Source organism: Dipodomys spectabilis, unplaced genomic scaffold (genome assembly GCF_019054845.1).
Source record: "Dipodomys spectabilis isolate Male_0828 unplaced genomic scaffold, ASM1905484v1 ptg000189l, whole genome shotgun sequence".
In the NCBI taxonomy this organism is placed as follows: domain Eukaryota; kingdom Metazoa; phylum Chordata; class Mammalia; order Rodentia; family Heteromyidae; genus Dipodomys; species Dipodomys spectabilis.
Genome location: NW_024870866.1, coordinates 119,126 through 140,311, shown reverse-complemented (window position 1 = coordinate 140,311; position 21,186 = coordinate 119,126). Strand labels below are relative to the sequence as shown.

The 21,186-nt window shown below is 37.7% G+C and overlaps 1 non-coding gene across 1 annotated transcript; it reads right to left on the bottom strand.

Annotated features, from left to right (window-relative positions):
* Positions 1-444: 444 nt before the first annotated feature.
* On the bottom strand, positions 445-546 carry LOC122121543. The gene has a single exon (XR_006149965.1). It is a non-coding gene; the product is annotated as a U6 spliceosomal RNA (small nuclear RNA).
* Positions 547-21,186: the final 20,640 nt, after the last annotated feature.

Sequence of the window (21,186 nt, the reverse complement as noted above, 5' to 3'; positions counted from 1 at the left end):
CCTAGGTCCTTATACTATTTTATTTCTCTGGGATAAAATGACAATGTTATCTAATTTCAAAAGTTTTGTAAAAGTTATGCCATGTAAAGACCTTTCTAAGGTGTAGATTTAACACACTGATGTCAAACTAACTTTTAATTCAATTAATTACATGCATTGTTAGACTTGTATTTTTGTCATCAATTTTTTAATAACAGTTTTTCAATTCTTTTTCTTTTTTGGGGGGGGTCCACTCGTGGGGCCTGAACTCTGTGCTTGGGCGCTGTCCCTCAGCTCTTCAGCTCAATGCTAGTGCTCTACCACTTGAGCCACAGCGTCACTTCCGGCTTTTTTCTTATGTGATGCTGAGGAATTGAACCCAGGGCCTCAGGCAAGTAAGCCAAGTGCTCTACCACTGACCCAACTTCCCAGCCCCAGTTTTTCATTTCTTACATCTGAAGAATAAAAAATATGGAATACTTCACAAATTTTCATAACATCTTTTTGCAAGTGCCATCTTAATCTCTTTATTGTTGTAATATGTGTAGACGTACTGCTGAAGAATATAGTATCCTGTAAATTTAAGTAATTAACGATGCAATCTTTATACAGGTATATACCCCTGTTTGCCTATTTCCAACAAGAATACCATATTGTTCCTAAAAATGCTATTGATCATATTTCTCTAAAATTCTGAGTATATTGGAAAAAACTTATATTGCTTGGTTGATTGCTCACATTTGTAATTTTTTTTGTCAATGACTATTTTAAGTGTTTTTCATTTTAGTTTTGATCATACTTTGAAGCATTTATAGCTAGGTCCACAGGTGATGGCTTTATCAACTGAGTTAGCTTTGTGGAGCTAATGGATTCAAAGTAAGCCTTGCTTAAGAGCTACTTCTAAATTTCTGCAGCTTAAAATTTCCCAAATGAGGTCTTACTGGCACATATGTCTCTCTGACCCTTTACCCTTCTTCCTTGTAGGAACAGACCAACCAGGATATATTACCTTGACAGCATAGATTATCTTACTGGAACAAAACTAATCTTAGTTACAAGGGATCATAGAGACATGAACCGTTCAAACAGAACAGTTCAGGCTAGAAGGTATTTTATCAAAATATAATTGTTTATTATACCTAACATTTCAAAAGTAGATAAAGCCAAGAAGGTGCAAAAATTGTTCATATGCATGATTACCTAATGTGCTGGCCTGTCGACCTTCCAACCAAGCAGGAACTTACACTATTGCCTTTCTATCACCAAATATTTCCATATCTCCAGGAGAAGTCTATTTGTTTCTTCTGTACATTAGGTCGTAAATTGGTAACGTTTTAATCACAATGCTTCCATTTGCCTCTAGGCTGTAAATCTACAAATGGTAAAGCTTTAGGTCTAACTCTACCAAACACTGAGATAGAGATAATGGAGTACTATTTTAAAACAGAGTAGCCTTTGATACCGTAACCACAACAGAACAATGCAAAACATTTTCTTATATTAAATATAGTTATATATTTTATATTTATATGTGCTGATTTTATATTTCACACAGTGAATCTTACCAGAATTATTTGATAATTTGACAAATAAATGGATATTTATTCCAATAAATAAATTGGAATATAAATAGTTAGGCTTAGAATATATATTAGAACACAAAAATTATCAGTGCAATGTCTTTGGTATAAACTTGTGATACCTTCTAAGTGTACTTGGTCTTCTGAATTCCCCTAGTAAAAGAAAATGTTGTTTTCCTCTAATCTATAAGGGATTTTACTCTGTTGCTCTGTTTATTGTTTTAACTCGTTGGTCCCAAAATGTTTTTCTCCATATTTCTGAAGCATTCCTACTGATCATACCCAAATTTTGCTGATATAACGTCTAATAGGTATTGTTCTTCTACAAGACACACGGGTCCTAGGATCCCAGGTCCCAGTTATCTACATTATCAGATAACGAGGGCAAGACTTCTCACCTAAGCCCATGCAACATGCCAACAGAAAGTAATTGAAGACCCATCTCAATTTCTCATTTCCTATAATATTTAAGGGCTCCACTTCTTTATGACAAATGAATTAGCAGTAAGAAATTGTGAACTGCAAGGCAACTTAAAATGAAAGATGAGATCACAAAATCTGAGAGAAAGTACAATAATTCAAACTTTCAATTTACAGATGACCAGCCCATATGAGTGAAAAAGTTCACAAATGTCACAAAATTATTTTTAATGCCCCTCTACTAATGATTAATGAAAGATTTCAGTCTAGCATAAGTAGGCCAAAAAATAGTTGCTGGAACGATAGATCCATAATCAGTCTACCAAGGCTAGAAAAACTTGACTTAGAGGTCAAATATAATTCAGAAAAACATTAATTGAGACGATCCTTAGTTCTTCAAAATACTGGTACTTCAGTAAACTTGGTTCTGTTGTATCAAAATGTTGTCATTCTCAAACCAATGATAACCTACATTTAATCTCATGAAAATATATTTCTTTTCAAATAAACTTTTAAAAATCACATTTGCCAAAATAACATTTGACTAGTAAATGATGCTTAGTGACATTGCAACTTTTTCAAGTCTAGGCTGCAAGTTACAATAGAGCTGATTTATTTACCCAGCACTAATGGCAAACCGGTTCAACCACTCACAAAAGTGTAGAAATAATACCACCCACCATTTGTGTTGTTCAGTAGGTGGCTTCCAGAAATGTGTTAAGTAGATCAGCCCCCCAAATGTCAAACCTAAACAATAACTAAAATATTTCATCACATAATAAGATATATTTTAAAAAGTCACGAATAGTTGCCTTATCATATGTTGTTTTATGTTTTCTCAATCTGCCTAGCATAGTAAGAAATATGTCTTTAAGTCTTGAATATGGGTACTCATCAGAGATGTGACAAACATGAAATCTGTCATCTATTTCTATCATATTCCTATATAGTAGTAAATTTTAATTTTCTTCCTTTTCCCAAACTTATAGGTAGTAGAAAATATTATCCCATGTAAAATAAAATAATCACAAACCATTGTACAAAGCCATTTATAAAAACTGGTAGTTAGGAATACATTCTAAGATATTTTTAAACTTTCTTGTTGACTAAGATGAATCTTCCAAATGGATGAGAATAAAATCATGTCTAGGTGCTTCACATCTCCAGTCTTGCAAATTGTTATGGCAAATGAATAATTTATGGAAATATAAGCTGACATCGATTAAAGTATATGCAGAATTGAAACTCAATGGTATGTATATAAACCTTTCAAACTATTACCAGATAGTTTAACAGAATGACTATCAGGAAACTGAAACAAGAAATGAATAATAGAAAAGATACAGAAGTAATGAAAAATGAAACAAGGGGCAAGTACAGCTAGAATACTCAATGTACACATATGATAAAGTAAGTGGTAAATCAAATAAATCGTGGAGAAGGGATTGGTTGAGAATGATAGAAGTGACTCTGATTCAGGAGCATTGGACAATTATATGGACATATTTAATTGTAACACACTTGCATGACCTTTTGAAATTCAGTGAAAAAAACACAACAAAAACACAAAAATCACAACGAAAAGGAAATCTCTAGAGAGTATGTATATGACCTCTCAAAATTTTAAATAGTTGGTGAAGGGCAGTCTTTTGGAAAAGCAACCAAAGCTGTTCAAATTGGGCAGTTTGGGTTAGGGGAGAATTTTGAACAAATTTAAATACATTGCCTAAGGTTATAAATCACCTACATCTAATGCAAATATTTTCTTCTGCGAGTTTTATTTGTCTGAACTGGATACTCCAGTCCTGAGACACAGTTTATAGCTTGTGAGAATAGAATGGAAGAAACAAGATCAAGAACCCATTACTACACTGGAGAGAAAAGAGTCCTCTAGGTTTTCTCTCATCTCTCTTCACTACTCTTTTCATACTTTTAAGTCAAGTGATTTTGAACTGTATCTTTCCTTCTTTGTTCTGGCAAAGTAATTGGTCAAACTAATTCTCTAAATATTATTGGCCATTTTATGTCTATCATGCTGTTTACTTGTCCAAGTGAGTCCATTAAACTTCCCCCTTTCATTTGGTTGCCACAAAATCCCAACATCTATGTTAATGAGGACAAAGTATAATGTAAAACTTTGTCTCCAAAAACCAGTCCAAGAAGCTGTGATCACAAATATTTAGCTATACTTTTTTCTTTTACCTTGAAAGTCTTCTTATGTCTAAAATGCCCACAAAAATAAGTACTCCTCAACTTTTTGGTTCAATCACTTCTAAACTCAAAGTTATAATTTGCTAACAAGATGCTTAGAGGAAACTGAAAATACTCCACTTTTATCTTCTCTTAAGACTCTCCTTAGATACCAAATCTCGAACAGTGAAGTTGTTATTTACAAAATTATTTCAATAGATTATTTTTCTCTTGGTCTTGCATTTGCTCAACAATATGTATGGAGAAGAATAGTGTTAAATCACCCATACCTTGGATGACAGTGTCTGTTAAAATGGATAATACTTCTATGTCCAACTTCTATGTCCTCCTCTTAGCTCTTGCCTGATTTCCAATTAATCACATCTTCTTGGTTTCAAGTCTAGTGAAGCTGACGGGCTATAAGGCCTCCCCCACTGCTCTATCTTCATGGTTTCTCTTTTATTTGGATGTGGAATTTATTTTCATGTCTTCATTCAATCTGTCCTGCATTGTAGTGAGCCAAATAGGCTCTGAAAAATCACTTTAGGTAGCAAAAATATTAACACATATATATAAAAGTGTTTTGGCCTCCCTCCACTGCTCAAGCCAATATGCTTAGCTAGGGCTTCAAAGAACGCATTTTCTTACCTTTTCAATTTGCTCAATTTTTTTCTGATCCACAAACTTTTTGGCTTATGTAATAAGAGAAGTCTTCACTATCTCATGTTAAAAAGGTTATTATATTTTTTGAGCTACTTAGAAATGTGAAATCATTGGTTTGAATTATCCAATCAGATTTTTTTCTGTGTTTCAGTGCTTCACGTGCAAAAATATTGTGGAAAATATTACAATCAGAAAAGTGTAAACCCAATACCTTCTTTCATTGTGGAGGGCGCTTTCTCCCTAAATATTTTTATCAAATTATCTTTTTCAGGAAATTACTGTTTGGTAATTAAAGGTCAATTCAAAAATTTTGATGTCTTTTTTTAAGAATTTGGAATTTAACTTCCACTACAACCTTGTTTAACACAGTGAGAGTATATTTCCTGGGTAAGGACAATTCTCAAGGGACCCTACATGATTTATAGCAAGGTTTCTGAGATTTGTTTGTTTAGTATGAAAATGAGGCACCTTCACCCACATTGCTCTCTATCCACTAAGTCTCCATGTATTTGTTTGCATGAAAGCCTATTTTCCCAGGCAATTTTAAATTTTCTTAATAGGCTAAGTTGTTAAAAAAAAGTTTGTACAATTAAAATTTACCTGTCATAATTTTAAAACTTTTTAAAATTCCCTTATCAGAATTGCGAATTCACCAATCCTAATTCTACCTTTATCATCAAAAACAGTTCACATGTTTTTTTCATGATATAGTGTCCATGAAACTACTATTTTCCAGTTGCTTTGTTATGCATATATATGACCATTTATGCTGATGCTGAGCAAAATGAACTTCAAGATATGGAAACAGATTTTTATTTGCGGTTGTTGTTTTTAATGTACTATGTGATTTCTATTTTCTGTGTGTTTTTCCTTATGGTTTATCCCCTGCTGCATTTGATTTGGGTACCCTGTGTATTGTGTATATATTTACCTTAATTCGGGAAGAGAAGAGGAACAACAAAATGGCAAGACAAACGACCAAGGATAAACCAATGTAATAGCAATACTCATAAGAAAATATGCTGGAAATGTACATTAAAACTTGTCACAAGTAAGGGGTGAAGGAAAACAGAAAAATGAGAGTGGGAGTAACAAGTTTGAAAAGTTATGTATTCACTACCTTACAATTACTGTACCCCCACTGTACATCACATTGAAAATAAAATTAAATTAAAAAATAAGCTGCATGAAATAAAATTTCACTGTATTGGTATAATAAATATTATTCTTTATGTAGTAACTTTTAAAAAATAAATTCTATTTGACATCTAATTTGAATTAATTACCCATTTTTAATAGAGGACAATCAACTTGAATGCTATCTAACTAGACAATATTTTCACATTATACTTGCCAATAATTTGAAAAAAGAATAAATTTAGTACTTTCTCATATTAAAACTGAAAACAGTTTTAATTCTATGGAAACCCACAACTTTTAAAAGTAAATAAGTTGTTAAGAGGACAATATATGTATTTGTTCTTCAAAATTCCTATGGCTGTTAACTATTCATTTTCAAATTCTGATCATTCCATACCTGAGAGATTCAAAACAGTACCTGTTTGCATGTTATAGATGCAGTTTCCAAAGGGGTGTTACAGATTGAGTAGTCAACAGAATAATAGCCACATTCTGGTAGAGAATAAAACTATGAAGCATCGGTAATAATTAATTCTTCAAGAGTAAGCAATTGTTTATCAGAGTAAGCTATTATTTCTAAGACCATCAATCAAGATTTATGCCATAAAGTCATCATAGTCCAACAGTTTTCAACTTATATTGTGCACCTTAAAATTCCCTTAATTCACATCACGAATTGCTTATCTCTATTGTGAAAAAATATACTACACCTCTGCTAATGTGATGCCCTCTGTGTTCTGGAAAGAACACAACAATAAACTGGTTGCATCATTTTTCCCCCACTGGTATTTCTGAGATCACAACACTTGGAAATATTATTTATATTTATACTTTTTTAACTATCATAGATATTCAGGATGTTAAGATCGGAAGATTACAATACAAAGCCTACCCAGGCAGGAAGGTTCCCCAAATTCTTATCTCCAATAAACTTCTCAGCAAAAACCAGACAAAAGTTGCACTGAGGTTGAAGTTTTAGGGCACAAGCCTTGAGCATAAACAGGCTTAGAGACAGTGTCCAGGCCCAGAGTTCAAGCCCAAAATCTAGCTTTTTTCTCATTGTATACGGAGGTACATAATTAAGGAAACTGATTCCTGTGTTACATACAAGTAGAAGAAAGAAGATGTCACACAATTATCCTGTTCATACCATGTTATACCAAAGCCTCAAAAAATTGCTCTTTTTAGACGGGCGCTGTTGGCTCACGCCTGTAATCCTAGCTACTCAGGAGGCTGAGATCTGAGGATCGCGGTTCAAAGCCAGCCCAGGCAGGAGAGACCATGAGACTCTTATCTCCAATAAACCACCAGAAAACCAAAAATGGTGCTGTATCTCAAGTGGTAGAGTGCTCGCCTTGAGCTGAAGAGCTGAGGGACAGTGCCCAGGCCCAGAGTTCAAGCCCCACGACCAACAAAAATAAAAAAAATTCTCTTTTTTTTTCTTTTATCTTTGTCGGTATGGGGCTTGAACTCTGGGTTTGGGCGCGTTCCCTGCACTCTTCAGCTCAAATCGAGTGCTCTACCAATTGAGCCATAGGGCCAGGTCCAAAAATTTGCTCTTTTTCTAAATTTATAAATTAATATTATATATTTATTGGCAACTCTGTCTACATTATTCACATTATCATTTTATACATGAACTGTTGGTGTTATCTATTAACTAAGTTCTAATTATAACTCACTTGAAAGAATATCTTAAGCAAATAGAGTGCAAGAATCATTTTTGAATTTGTCAATTAAACCTCTACTTAAAAAGAATTTTGTAGTATCCTATAGAATATAAAATTACATACAAAACCAAAATATTTTAAATCTAAATTCTAATTTGGCAAGATCTACAGTCCTACATTAGACAAACTTTGCTATTTCTCCAGGCTTAAGCTTTTGTAATCCTTCATCATTTCTTTGGAATCAACAGAATGATGATTACTTACTTTTCAAATTTTGGATTGGAATCATGAGCCATTTTGCATGTAGGAATGTTCTGTAATGAAGAGTGCATTTAAAACACAACTGAGGATTATATATGAGTTGCATTTCAATAAGAAAGGTGACTTCTCAAAACATAGTGTCAAAATTAGCCCAGACTTCCGACTGTGTATTACTTTCTTGTTTGATTGTTTTATTAAGACTGAATTATACTACCTGGTCCAGGTTAGGTATCACTATGTAATTACACTCTCTAATCTCCTGTCTTAGTCTGAGTGCTAGAATTCTAGGCTTGTATTATATTGCCCAGCCATAGTTTCTTGGTTTATTTAATCTTGATACAGACTAGCAATTCTGAACTTCCCCAGTGATATTATCCACTAGACTGCTGAGACTATTCATGGACTATTTTCAAAGATGTTCTAACATTTGACACAGGATATGAACATTTTCAGATGCACATGCAGCGGTCTCTGATTTATTCCTCCATGGATCCAATCATTGTAACATTGATTATATGACTCTCTTACTATCTCTGATCCCAACCTATGCAAATAATCTCAAATTTTTTGAAGAAAGTTTACTTGAAGACTTTCTAATATTAAAACATAGCCCTTAATTCTAGTCTTACTCAGGACATATTTTTTATTGTTTTTAACTTTTCCACATATTCTGAGAGTTGTTTCATCTATGTATCTGTGTGCACATAAATGTGCCTCTGTATGTATGTGTATGTTTGTATGTACGTATGGAAAAGACTCAGGTCTCATTCATCAATCTTGCTCATGACTGGTATTTCATCACCTGAGGCATTCTTCCAATCCAGCTTTTGGCTGGTTAATTATACATAGTGTCTCAAAGACTGTTCTGTCCAGGCTGGATGCAAGCTGAACTTCCCAGACTCTTTTACATTCTTAGGTTTAATTTCTCCAGTAGTATAAACTTTTAAACTACAAACATTTTTGTGAGTGTAAAGTTTAAGCTATAGCCCAGTTTTTAACACAAGAATTCATATAAAGATAGATGAACATATATATTACATATGCTGAGTGTACAATGTTAGAAATGTGATCTTAAGCTGGGTGCCGGTGAGATTTCAGGATTGGGGTTCAAAGCCAGCCTGGGTAGGAAAATCCCAAAGACTCTTAATTGTAACCCTTTTTACAGTATTTTCACAATAAAGAATAAAAGAAAAAAAAAAGAAAACTGGAAGTGGTACTGTGGCTCAAGTGGTAAAGCATTAGCCTTGCACTGAATAGCAGAGGGACAGTGCCCAGGCCCAGAGTTCAAGTGCCAAGACCACTACCACCACCAATATATATATATATATATATATATATATATATGTAAAGGAAAGAAAAAAAATGTCATTTTAGCCACCAGTTCATTGCTAGTATAATCCCTGCACTCTCAAGATGGACTTTTTTTCCTGTTAAGTCCATGCTCTTATATGTGACTTGCATTGGAACCAGAATTTTTCTTCCATTCTACTATCTATAAAGTTGCTTGGTTAGCAAGCATGATTTAGAAAGGGAGTGGCCTCATACTTCGTGTTCCATGCAGGAGTAATGGTTTCTCTATATTACTCTCATAAATCTACATACTGGACTTGGCTTTATTGTTTCAATGTTGTCTTATTTGTAGAGTCTTCTATTGTTGGGAGCCAACAGTAAAGCTCAAAGGTCATCTTGACCCTTGTGCTCTCTTGAAGGCACGTACAAGGAACTGGCTTACTTGAAAGACACCAGGTGCCCGGGATTGCTTTGCTATGTCTGTAGAGTTTGTTTTACTTTTAACCAGTTGACTTTGTCTTGTTTTTACTGCACTCTGTTTTTACTGAAATTTTCCTTGTTTTTCTGGATTATAGTAACCATATGCTACTTCTTTATTTCTAACAGTATATATTAGGGAATATTAAAAATAAATGGTGCTGCAGTATTGAGCTGCAGACCTCTGGACCGTAACATTTGTCTTGTCTTTTTTTTTTTTCTCATCCTTGCCCCATAAATCAGTATTCCCTTTTGTTGCTGGCAGGCTCTGGCATTCTATAGTGTATTGAACCCTTATACTTAAACACAGAACTTCTTTTTCTCCTATAATTGCTATTGTTTCCCTTACTGTTAATTCATGTACACTTGGGAAATAATGCGCAACACATAACCTCACAAAAAAATGATCTGAGAATCTTCTTGCCATTTAAAAAACACCTTAATTTACAGAGAACGTACAAAGTTTGAACTCAATGTACTCATGGATAATGTATTTATAAGCAATATAAATTTCATATTTTCCCTTTACTAAGTTTTCTCTGAAACACGTGTTACCTCTGGTACAAAGGTGTTCTTGTGTTATTTCAGTCAACCCAGAAAACATTCATTATACCTCAGGCAACACCAGAAAACATTCATTATACCTCAGGCAACACCATCGATTGTTACTGGAAGTAACTGTTACTGGATGTGGAAACTGATCCCAGGAGAGGAATTGAATATAGCGGAATGACAAAGTTCAAGTTAACTTGTGCTTTCCTTTTTACTGTATAAGAAAAGAATCCAAGGCTTGAAAGAAATTCTGTTCCTGACTTTCTCAAGTGTGTTCTATGCTCATATAAAACTTTTGTGTAAATTTCTAGTTGAAAGTATTACATAAAGAAATAATGTGCCATTTGAAGGCCAGCACAGAACACAAAAAGTAACGTTGTTTTAAAAGTGTTCTACAGTAAAGAAACAAAGACATGAAGGTTTTAAAGTGTCTTATGGATGGATATTTCACCCTGGAGATGTTCTCTTGTTGCAGGAGACAGTTATCAATTCCTTTAGTCTGGTTCTGTGTTCTCCAGAGCAATAAGGATTCCAAAAAAGCAGGATGAGCATGATCAGCAAAAGAAGGCTCTTCTCAGACTAGTACTCCTTTTAAGGAGGGTCCCAAAGAAATATTTGGGATTTTTTGTTTGATTGTTTGTTTAGTTTGTGCTGGTTCTGGGGCTTGATCCCAAGGCTAGACCCTGTCACTGAACAGTTGACTTTCCTGCCCACCTGCCCTCAAAGCTAGTACTCTACTGCTTGAGCCAAAAGTCCACTTCTGGTTTTTTGGTGTTTAATTAGAGATAAGAGTTTGACAGGCTCTCCTGCCTGGGTTGCTTTTGAGCTAAGATTGTAAGAAAGCTAAGTGACATCAACTATATAGTCTTGTCTTTTGATACAAGAAATACTAGATGAAGTTGACTGTAAATCTAATATTTGACAATTTTTGCAAGAAGAGACTAAGTCCAGAAAAGAAGCTGTAACTTAAATAACTCAGCAAAAGTAGGTGTACTGAATCATTTTGGAATTATTTTTTTTCTGTTTGGGAAGATTGTTGATCTTGTTGTTCCTTTCGGGGAAACTTAAAATCATATTTGCACTTGGTCATGGGGCTTGAACTTTGATCCTGGGCACTGTCCCTCAGCTCTTCAGCTCAAGTTGAGCACTCTACCACTTTAGCTATAGCACCACTTCTGGGTTTCTGATGGTTAATTGAAAATAAGAGTCTCATGGACTTTCCTGGCCAGGCTGGCTTTGAACCACAATCCTCTGGCCTCAACCTCCTGAGTAGCTAGGATTACAGGTGTGAGCCAACAGCACCCGGCTCATATTTGCATTTGTGTGCACTGAATGACATTATGTAGCCAAAGAATGGAACTTTGAAACAAATGATGACATTGCATGGCGTCACATATCTACTATCACAACTACAGAGGACCAAGCCTGGTGAAGCATACCTGTCACAGATAGGAGGACCACGATCCAACCCAGCCTGAGCATAGAGTCTCTATCTCAGAAATGCCCAAGACAGAAAGGTGGCTTTTCAGAGCCAGGGAGGGGAAACAAGCAGGGGATCATAGTGTCCCCAGAGGGGTGTCTGACACAGGCTGGAGTGGTGCTGGGGCAGCCACTCACCTGTGCTGCTGGGAGAAGTTTTTGGCTGCAATTCATACTATTTATTCTTCTAGGTTTTGTATTTGAACTCAGGGTGTGGGTAAATCTGCAGCAATGTGGATGAAAGGGAAGGTCACCGTACTTGAAGATAAGAAAGTCAGGTCTGTTCACTAGTCATGAATTCAAGCCCAGCCCTGGCAAACGTACTATTTATATACATTGTAAAGATAGGATTTATACTTACCTATAGATGTTCAGTCCATACATGTATGGTGTGATTGTTCCTTATATTGTTTATTTTATTTATTTATTTACCATTGATTTTACTATGATGAAACATATTCTGTTTATTACATTGATGACATCCTATCACAGAGCATCTAGATTTGTAGAAATGTTCTCCATCATGCCTGACACCAAGGATTCTCAGAGAAAAAGAAAACAAGTTTCACATTCGGCTTCTTAGTCCACAATCCACTTGTTGGTAGTACTGGGATCTGAACATAAGCCAAGGTGAACACACCTACTTGTGACCAACTAAGAAGCTAGGCCATTCCCTGGATCTGACATTGATCCCCAGGTAGGCTATAGTCATAAATTCATAATTTAAATGTAGGATCTATATTGACATACATGTGTGGACAGGATCTTGTGTTCGGTGCACTTCTCCTTATTTTGTCTCTTATTCATGGAGGTATTGTGTGTTTTACTAAGCATGGTAACAAGTATAACTGTGCTGACATGGATGACAATCTTTTCCCATGGTTATAGGGTGGCCTATGCATTCTTCATCCTAGTTGAGACCCAGGACTTTCACAGGAGAGGAAAACGTGTGCAACAACTGGCATCTGACATCAGGATGAATCTTTTGTCAGTGTTAGGATTTGAACTCAGGTATCAGGGGAAGGGGAAGCTCACAATCCTTGAAGACTAGAATGTCAGGCCTGATCCAGGGCATGATTTGAAGCCCCAGCACTGGACAAAATAGCAAGCCCACCTTTCTTTTTTTTTTTTTTTTTTGTCGGTCGTGGGGCTTGAACCCTGGGCCTGGGCGCTGTCCCTCAGCTCTTCAGCTCAAGGCGAGCGCTCTACCACTTGAGCTACAGCGCCACTTCCGGTTTTCTGGTGGTTTTTTGGAGATAGGAGTCTCACGGTCTCTCCTGCCCGGGCTGGCTTTGAACCGCGATCCTCAGATCTCAGCCTCCTGGGTAGCTAGGATTACAGGCGTGAGCCACCAGCGCCCGGCTCAAGCCCACCTTTCTTAAACATAGGATCTCTCTTTGCCTACAGGTGTGGTATGCATCTTGTGTTCAGTATAGTTATTGTTTTTATTTTGTGTCATCGTCAGGGATGTATTTTGTTTTTTATTGCATATGGAGACAGATATAACTGTGCTAACATGGATGATAACCTATTCCCATGCGTATGGAGTTGCCTATATAGAATTCTCCATCCTCGATGAGACCCAGGACGTTCACAGGATAGGAAAACACGTGCAACCATAGGCTTCTCACATCAGAATGAATCCTTTGGCAGTGCTGGAATTTGAACTCAAGGCCTAGCAGGCCCAATTGGTGAATGGGTCATGGTGAGCACATGACTCTGTGAGCCACTAAGCAGCTAGTCCATTCCCGGGACCTGAGATCGAGCCCTGGTGGGGGCCAATATAGTCATGAATTCATAAATAGAGGATCTATATTTCCAAACATGGGTGGGCAGCATCTTGCATTCAGTGTAGTCATTCTCTTTTATTTTGTGTCTTATTCATTGATGTATTTTCTTGAGTATAGGATGACAGAAATAACGCTGGTGAACTGGATGACAACAACCTATTCCCATGAGTATAGAGTTGTCTATACATTCTCCATCATAGCTGAGACTCAGGACTTTCACAGGTGCTAGGAAAACAGGTGCAACAATTGGCTTCTGACATGAAGATGAATCTTTTGGCAGGGCTGGGATCTGAACTCAGGGTCTAGCAAACCCAATTGGTGAATGGGTCCACATGAGCACACCAGCCTGGGTGCCATGAAGGAGCTAAGGTGTTCCCAGGACCTGAGATTGAGCCCCCCCGAGGGGAAAGTGAGGAGCATAATATTCATCTATTCATAAGCTGAAGCTAGTATGCATATAAGTACATATTTGTAGAGATGGTGGCCTGTGATGGAATCCAATCTGTGTGAATACTGATTCTTGGATCTTTCCTGATGCCTCCATTTCAAGATGCTGATGATTGTCCTGCTTCATCAACTCTTCTTTGGAAATAATCGATACTCCATGAGTCTTGCCTATCATTTCCTACTTGCATCATGCACGAATGACTCAATCAAGGATGAGATCGATCGAATTCCATGACTCTTCCTAGCTCCAGAAACGAGTATCTCAGGGTCTCCAGCCATTCCCTCCTTGTAGAGGGGCTGAACTCAAGCCTCAGGCCTGGAAAAGATAGTTCTTATATACATTTTAATGATAGGATTCATAGCGGCTGGGAAGGTGGCTCAGTGGTAGAGTGCTTGCCTTGCGTGCTTTAGGCCCTGGGTTCGATTCCTCAGCACCACATAAGCAAAAAGAAAAAAAGCTGGAAGTGGCACTGTGGCTCAAGTGGTAGAACACTAGCCTTGAGCTGAAGAGCTGAGGGACAGTGCCCAGGCCCAGAGTTCAGGCCCCACGACCAGACAACCCCCCCCAAAAAAAAGATAAGATTTATACTTTGGTACAGATGTTCAGTCCATATTGTGTTTGGTGTGGTTATTCATTTTATTTCTTGTTTTAGTCATTTATTTATCATTTATTTTATTGACTCTGATGACACCTCTACCATTTATTACATTGTTTACATCCTATCACATAGCATCTAGATTTGTAGATATGTTCTCCATCATGCCTGACACTCAAGACTCTCTCAGAAAAAGAAAACATGTGTCACACTCTGCTTCTTACTTTATGATTAAATTTTGGCAGTGCTAGGATCTGAACTCAGGGCATAGCAAGCCCAATTCATGAATGGGTGTGTTTGAGCATGGCAGCCTCTAGCCAATGAAGCTGTCAGGTGGTCCACAGGCGCTCAGATCGACCCCCAGGTTTGGCCAAAACAGTGATACTTGAATAGGCAGATGGTGGCATGCAAGTAAATATACATAGGTAAAGAGTGCTAGAACCGTCTCTCTATGATTAAATGACACCTACTATGTTTCTACCAACTTTTAGGTATTTATTATACCGCCATTGAAGGAATATTATTCTTTTCATGCTTAATAAACTATTACTTAAGATCAATCAGCATTCTAGGATTATTGCATCCAATTTTAGACTAGACTGATGCATGAACTACTCTTTCAATTGGTATTCCTATGCATAAGAATGAGTCTCTTGTGATCTCTTGCCATTGGTGTCAGGCCTGGGATTTGAACCCAGGACTTATGTTGGCAAGTTGGCCTATGGCTGCACTGATAGCCCACCAGCCATCAGCAATGGCAGGTCAGGTCCACTTTGCAGCCGTATCATTCAGACCCAGGAGGGTCATCGTGCAAAGAAAAAAATTGTAAAAACCCAGCCCTCTGAAGCTCTCCACATTTTGTGATTTGCAGCTTTTTTTTTCTTACTGAAAGCCCTCTGAGCCTAGGATCTCAGGATCGGCTATGGGTCCAGAGACTGTACCCCAGCCTAGGGAGATCCAAGCTGAGACAGTTTCCACAACCTGAGTTCTAGCCCCATGGTTGACCTAAATAAATGAATAAATATTTAACTAAATTTAAAAAAATAAAGCCCCCAGGTTTCCAATTACTGCCAGTTTTATTTAGCCGCCTGGGATTTGAACTCAGGGTCTTGGTAAATCTGTAGAAATGTGAGGGAAGTGTTACCACTACTTGAGTTCAAACCCCGTGCCAACCAAAAATGAAATACTAAGTCACTGACATCGGTAGGGGGAGGTAGTTGTGGAGATGGGAGGGAAGGGATGGTAGGGGGAAAACAAAGGAGAAGTCAAAAATGCTCAATAGGAAATGTATTCATTACCTTGCTCCTGTAACTGTAACCACTCTGTACAATATTTTTACAATAAAAAACCTACATAAAAAGAATGTAGTTCTCAGAGAAGCATTTTGGAAGTAAGGGAAGGATGTCTGAATAGCTCTACAAAATTCTACACTGCTTTATTTTAAACGTTCAGTATGGAACTGAATAAACAAAACTGCTTCCATTTTAAAAAAATAAGTCACTGTCTTGGAACTGGGGCTAGTATTTCTGCCATTGCTAGGATTTGAGCTCACCGTCCAGGTAACCCTTTTGCACCATGGGTGAAGGTGAAATTCACTGTCCATGAGGAAAAGAAATTCAGGCTAGAGTTCCCAGGGCCTGAATGAAGGCCCTGTAAAGGAAAAAATATTTCTATACATGTAGGATATATGATATATACTTATATACATATGTTAATTTCATATTATGATTTTTATTACTGATTTGGTATTTTATTTTACTTTGATTCATCAATTTATTACTGTATTAATTATTATACATAATATTTATTACATTTTGCACTTCTATTATAAAATTATACACAATAAATTAGGACATTGACTCATTATTCATTAGTATTTTATTAAGTGTTGAAACTTAATACATAATTAAATGGAGCATTTGTTGCAGTCCTCACATGTTTAGAATTTCTCCCAAATATGAGCTTTATGTTATCTTTGGAAATCTTTCTATTGGGATTTCTTTAGATGGTTTATAGTCAGAAGCCTTTTCTTGAGGATAAGCAAGTGAGGATAAAATTGTCAGGGTGGGGCTAGAAATGTTGCTTAGTGGAAAAAAGTTTGCTCAGCATGCGTGAATGTCAGATTTTGAATCCTCAGTGCCACGTACTCAGAAAAAGCCAGAAGCTGTGGAGTGGCTCATGTGGTAGAGCACTAACCTTTAGAAAAAGAAGGTCAGAGAGAGTACCCAGGCCCTAAGATCAAGCCCCAAGACTCTCAAAAACAATAGGCCAGATGCCTGTGGCTCACACCTGGAACCCTAGCATCTCAGGAGGCTGAAAGCTGAAGAACACAGTTCAAAGATAGCCTAGGCAAGGAAAGCCTGTTAGATTCTTATTTTCAGTGATCCACCAAAAGCCCCCATGTGGTGCTGTGGCTCAAGTGGTAGAATATTTGCCTTGAGCTGAAGGGCTCAAGGACAGTGCCCAAGCTTGAGTTTGAGACACAATTGGAAAAAAAGTGAGAGTTAATCAAAGTACTTTCCTATTTGTTAATTATGTAGCACATCCATATGCCCAGCCTCTCAGACTCTAGCATTGTAACCTTGTGTCCACAGGGTTCGGAAAGGTCCAATGTTGAAAAGCTTAATATGCTCCCCAAGCCTTTTGTGATAAGAAGTTGACTTGTATTGTCAATGTCATTACAGTTCTAAATCTAGCAGAGAACCAGTAGCTCAGGCCCATCCCTCTAGCTCAAGAGGCTGAGGTCTCAGGATCACAGGGTGAAGCCAGCCATGGCAGGAAAGTCTATGACACTCTGATTTCCACTTCTGAAAAGTCAGTTATTCAACAGCTTCCTGTGTTTCCCTTGGTGATGAGAAGTACTTCCACTCTAAATGTTCTTAGAGTTCTTGAGCTAGAGAAGCAGGAAAGAAACACTATTGACCCATCCTGAGTTCAAATGAAATTCTCAGGATCCAAGCCCTAGCCCTGTTAGCAGAAAGAACTCCAGTGTAACACTGTATTTGAAGGACAGAAAACAGTTGCAAAAGGCAGGCTAGGTACAGAGACCAGGCCTGTAGGATTAGGAGCAGAATATACACACTCAACAGGGAAGTGAGCTGCAAAACCAGTTCATTCATTCCAGGCACAGGAAGCAATGTGGGGAAACCTGAAACATTTGTTAGAGTTACACCAGTGTCAGGCTTTTCTCAGCCTCTTCAAACAATGACTAATTATCCTTCCTTCCTCAGGTGAAGGGACCCTCAGTCTATCTTTACCTTGCCAGTAGAGAGCCAGTTATGTGGGGTAGGGGGGAAGAATAGAGTAGAAAAATTCTGCTCTCTGGTCTTAGGAAGTGGGTTTTTGACTCATCTATCAGATTTAAAGGCCCTTCTTTTACCTCTGCCAGTCCATTCTCCTTCCTACATTCTCCACATAATTATTGCAAATCCTCAGACCAACTAGAAGCAGGGCTGTTTCTCTTCTCTCTCCAAGCACCTGAGATGGAATCTAGCGCTGCTCTCTTGTCTCTGGGGCCATTGGCTACCTGAGAAGTGGAAAAGAGGCAGTATTCCTGCTCTGTGGTTGTGTGAAGGTGATGCTGGTGGCCTAACACATTCCAGAAGGTCTCATGACTGGGAATTGTTCCCATCTTTCCTTCTGACACCCAAGACCAGGTTCATCAATCATCTTTCTTTCTTATCTCTCTCTCTCTCTCTCTCTCTCTCTCTCTCTCTCTCTCTCTCTCTCTCTCTCTCTCTTTCTTTCTTTCTGTCTGTCTGTCTGTCTGTCTGTTTGCCTTCCTGTCTGTCTGTCTATCTATCTATCTGTCTGTCTACCTATCTATCTATCTATCTATCTATCTATCTATCTATCTATCTATCTATCTATCTATCTATCTATCTATCTATCTATCTATCTATTTTTCTATCTACCTACCTAGCTACCTAACTACCTACCTACGTATCTGTTTGCCAGTGCTTGGGTTGAACTCAAGGCCTGGGCACTGTCTATAGAAATCTAATACTTGAGCCACAGCAACTATTCTGGCTTTTTTCAGTGTATGTGCTTCCGAGGAATGATACCTAGGGCTTCTTGAATGCTAGGCAAGCACTCTCTCAGTAATCCACATTCCCAGCCCCCTCACCTTTTCCTTAATGGTAGTTTTAACATGTGTATGCTATCATTTTACATCCCCATGTTTAATTTTCTGGATACTGGTTACATCTACGAAACCTGATCTTATCTTCTCCTGCCTGATTTGTGACTATTCCTGCATTGGCCTCATAATAAAATGTAAATAATGGCTGCTGAAAGCTTCACTGTGTCTCATATAAGGACACCGGCCTGGAACCCTGCAAGAGAAAAGCCATGGGCCTGAAATGAAGAGAATGATTCTATATGCTCAAGGAGCATATCTGAAAAATAAACTAGTAAATAAAAGCAGAAGCAATGCATACGGTCTGTTTGCACTCAGGAAAGTAAAATTCATATAAGTAGGTAGGGCACTGATACATAAACATGGCCTTCTCTTTTTGAATTTTTTTTGTGGCCATCCCAGGGCTTAAACTCAGGGCCCGATGCATTCCTCAGCTTTTTCCTAAGGCTGAGGCTTCACCACCGCTACAGCTCCACTTCGGGCCATTTGGTTGTTAATTGGACATAAGCGCTTACCAGCTTTCCTGCCTGGTCTAGGCTCTGTCTCCTGCTCAGCTTTCTCTCTCAAAGCTGGAGCTCTACCCTCTGGGCCACTGTTCCACTTCTGGTTTTCTAGTGGTTTATTGGAGATAAGAGTCTCACAGACTTTCCTGCTCAGGCTGACTTTGAACTGCGATTTCCCAAAGAGGCTTCAAGCGGCATTCCTCAGGGATTCAGCTAGATCCCCCACAGAAACCTTTAGTCTAAATCTAAAGCGGCACTAGAGAAAAAGAGATACATGAAGATGCTTCTAGTGTGTTCTAGACACTTAAGGTTGGAGACACACAACACTCATAATTATATTATTTTATAGGCAACAGGAGCAATGCAGACAGTATGAGGATCACGCCAGCTTTTGGTCCTCTCATCCTCAGTAAATTCACTGCAGCTCAATTCTAAGTGATGGAGCTGGCATGTCCTGTGGACATTTGCTCCCAAATCCGGTGACACTCATTTCTCACTTTTGTCTTCAGACCTGTGACCAGATGGGAAGATAAGGAGAGAAAATCCTTCTCAGATAAAGCAGCTATAAAGAACTTTGGGTAGTTAACTTATAGATTCAAACCATTGAAATGACCCTATTAAGGCATCAGATTGTCCAGATTAAAAAATGAAGAAGAAAAGAAAGAAGGTGCCAGAGGCTTCTCTCTGTAATCCCAGCTCGTCAGGAGGCTGAGATGTAGAGAATCTGAGTTTGAGTCCAAGCAGCTTAGGAAAGTCCATGACACTGTTATTTCTAAGAGATCACAGGAAAACCCAGAAGTGGGTCTGTGATTCAAGGTTAATGTTCTACCTTTGAGCAAAAGGAACTCAGGGACAATGCCTAGACTCATAGTTCATCCCTAGGAATTGCCTCCTCAAAAAGTATAGACTTTTAAATATTTTTTTGTCAGTACTTTTGAATCTGGCTGGTATTATATTCTGTGAAAAATCAACTTTGCTTTCTCATGTAAACTAAAGTCCATGCAAACATTTTCTGTCAATTTCAATATCTTTTCTCCTTTATTTCTTTCTATAATTGTATACTTATTTCTCTTAGGCTTCAAAAACAATTCTAACTATATCTATTTAGATGATGATTGGAGTATATTCTTATTTGTATTGAAATTGTTGTTATAGCACTAAAGTAATAAAACATGTTGTGCTGTTAATCTTAATTTTTTTGTTGTACTTAAAAAACGGATGTATTCAGAATTCCAAATCCTTTGATTTTCTGTCTTCTTAATATTTTTATTATTGTTTGTAATACAATATACTGTTTTATAATCATTGCAATTATAATGTTATTGAATGTAGTTTGAGTGTCATTGGGGAAATAAACTAAAATATTCACATTTTGTAGTTAGAAAAATAGAGACTGTACATCCATATCTTTGTGTACGTATGGATATATTCCTATAGGTGAAACTCCAGAGAAGCTATGATGAATGGCACCAAGCCAGGAAATTTGTATTCAATAAAATGATTTCATAACATAGACTGCTTTGATGAAAGTGCATGTTCCAGGGCTCTCCTCACTGTTCCCAATGTAGCCTGAGGGTTTCTCTGCATTCCAGGCCTGCTGGAAGAAGTCTCCTGCATTGTCTGGATCGACAGACAAAAGGTTTCAGTCTTGTACACCTGTTTAACAAAAAACTCGATCTGGGTCAGATAGTGAGGATGAGTGTTGGCAGGCTCTGAAGGTCAGGAGAAAAAGGTCTCCTTGTACCCCAACCTATCTCTCTCCCCAGTACTCTGGTTTGACAGGAAGCCTTCATTTGTGTCACCTTCCGTGGCAGGCCAAGTCCTGTGCACTTATCTTGCCTTTGTGAGATTATATTCTGGTGTTCAGATACAGTGCTCAATATAATTCAGGAGTCCTTCTGGTAGAAAACTAAGGCACTGAACCTTATGAAATGTTTCATTGAGGGCATTGATGGGTCTATGATGCCTCTCCTAGGTTTCCGGAAGCTTGGAAAATCCAAGCATATGTCGG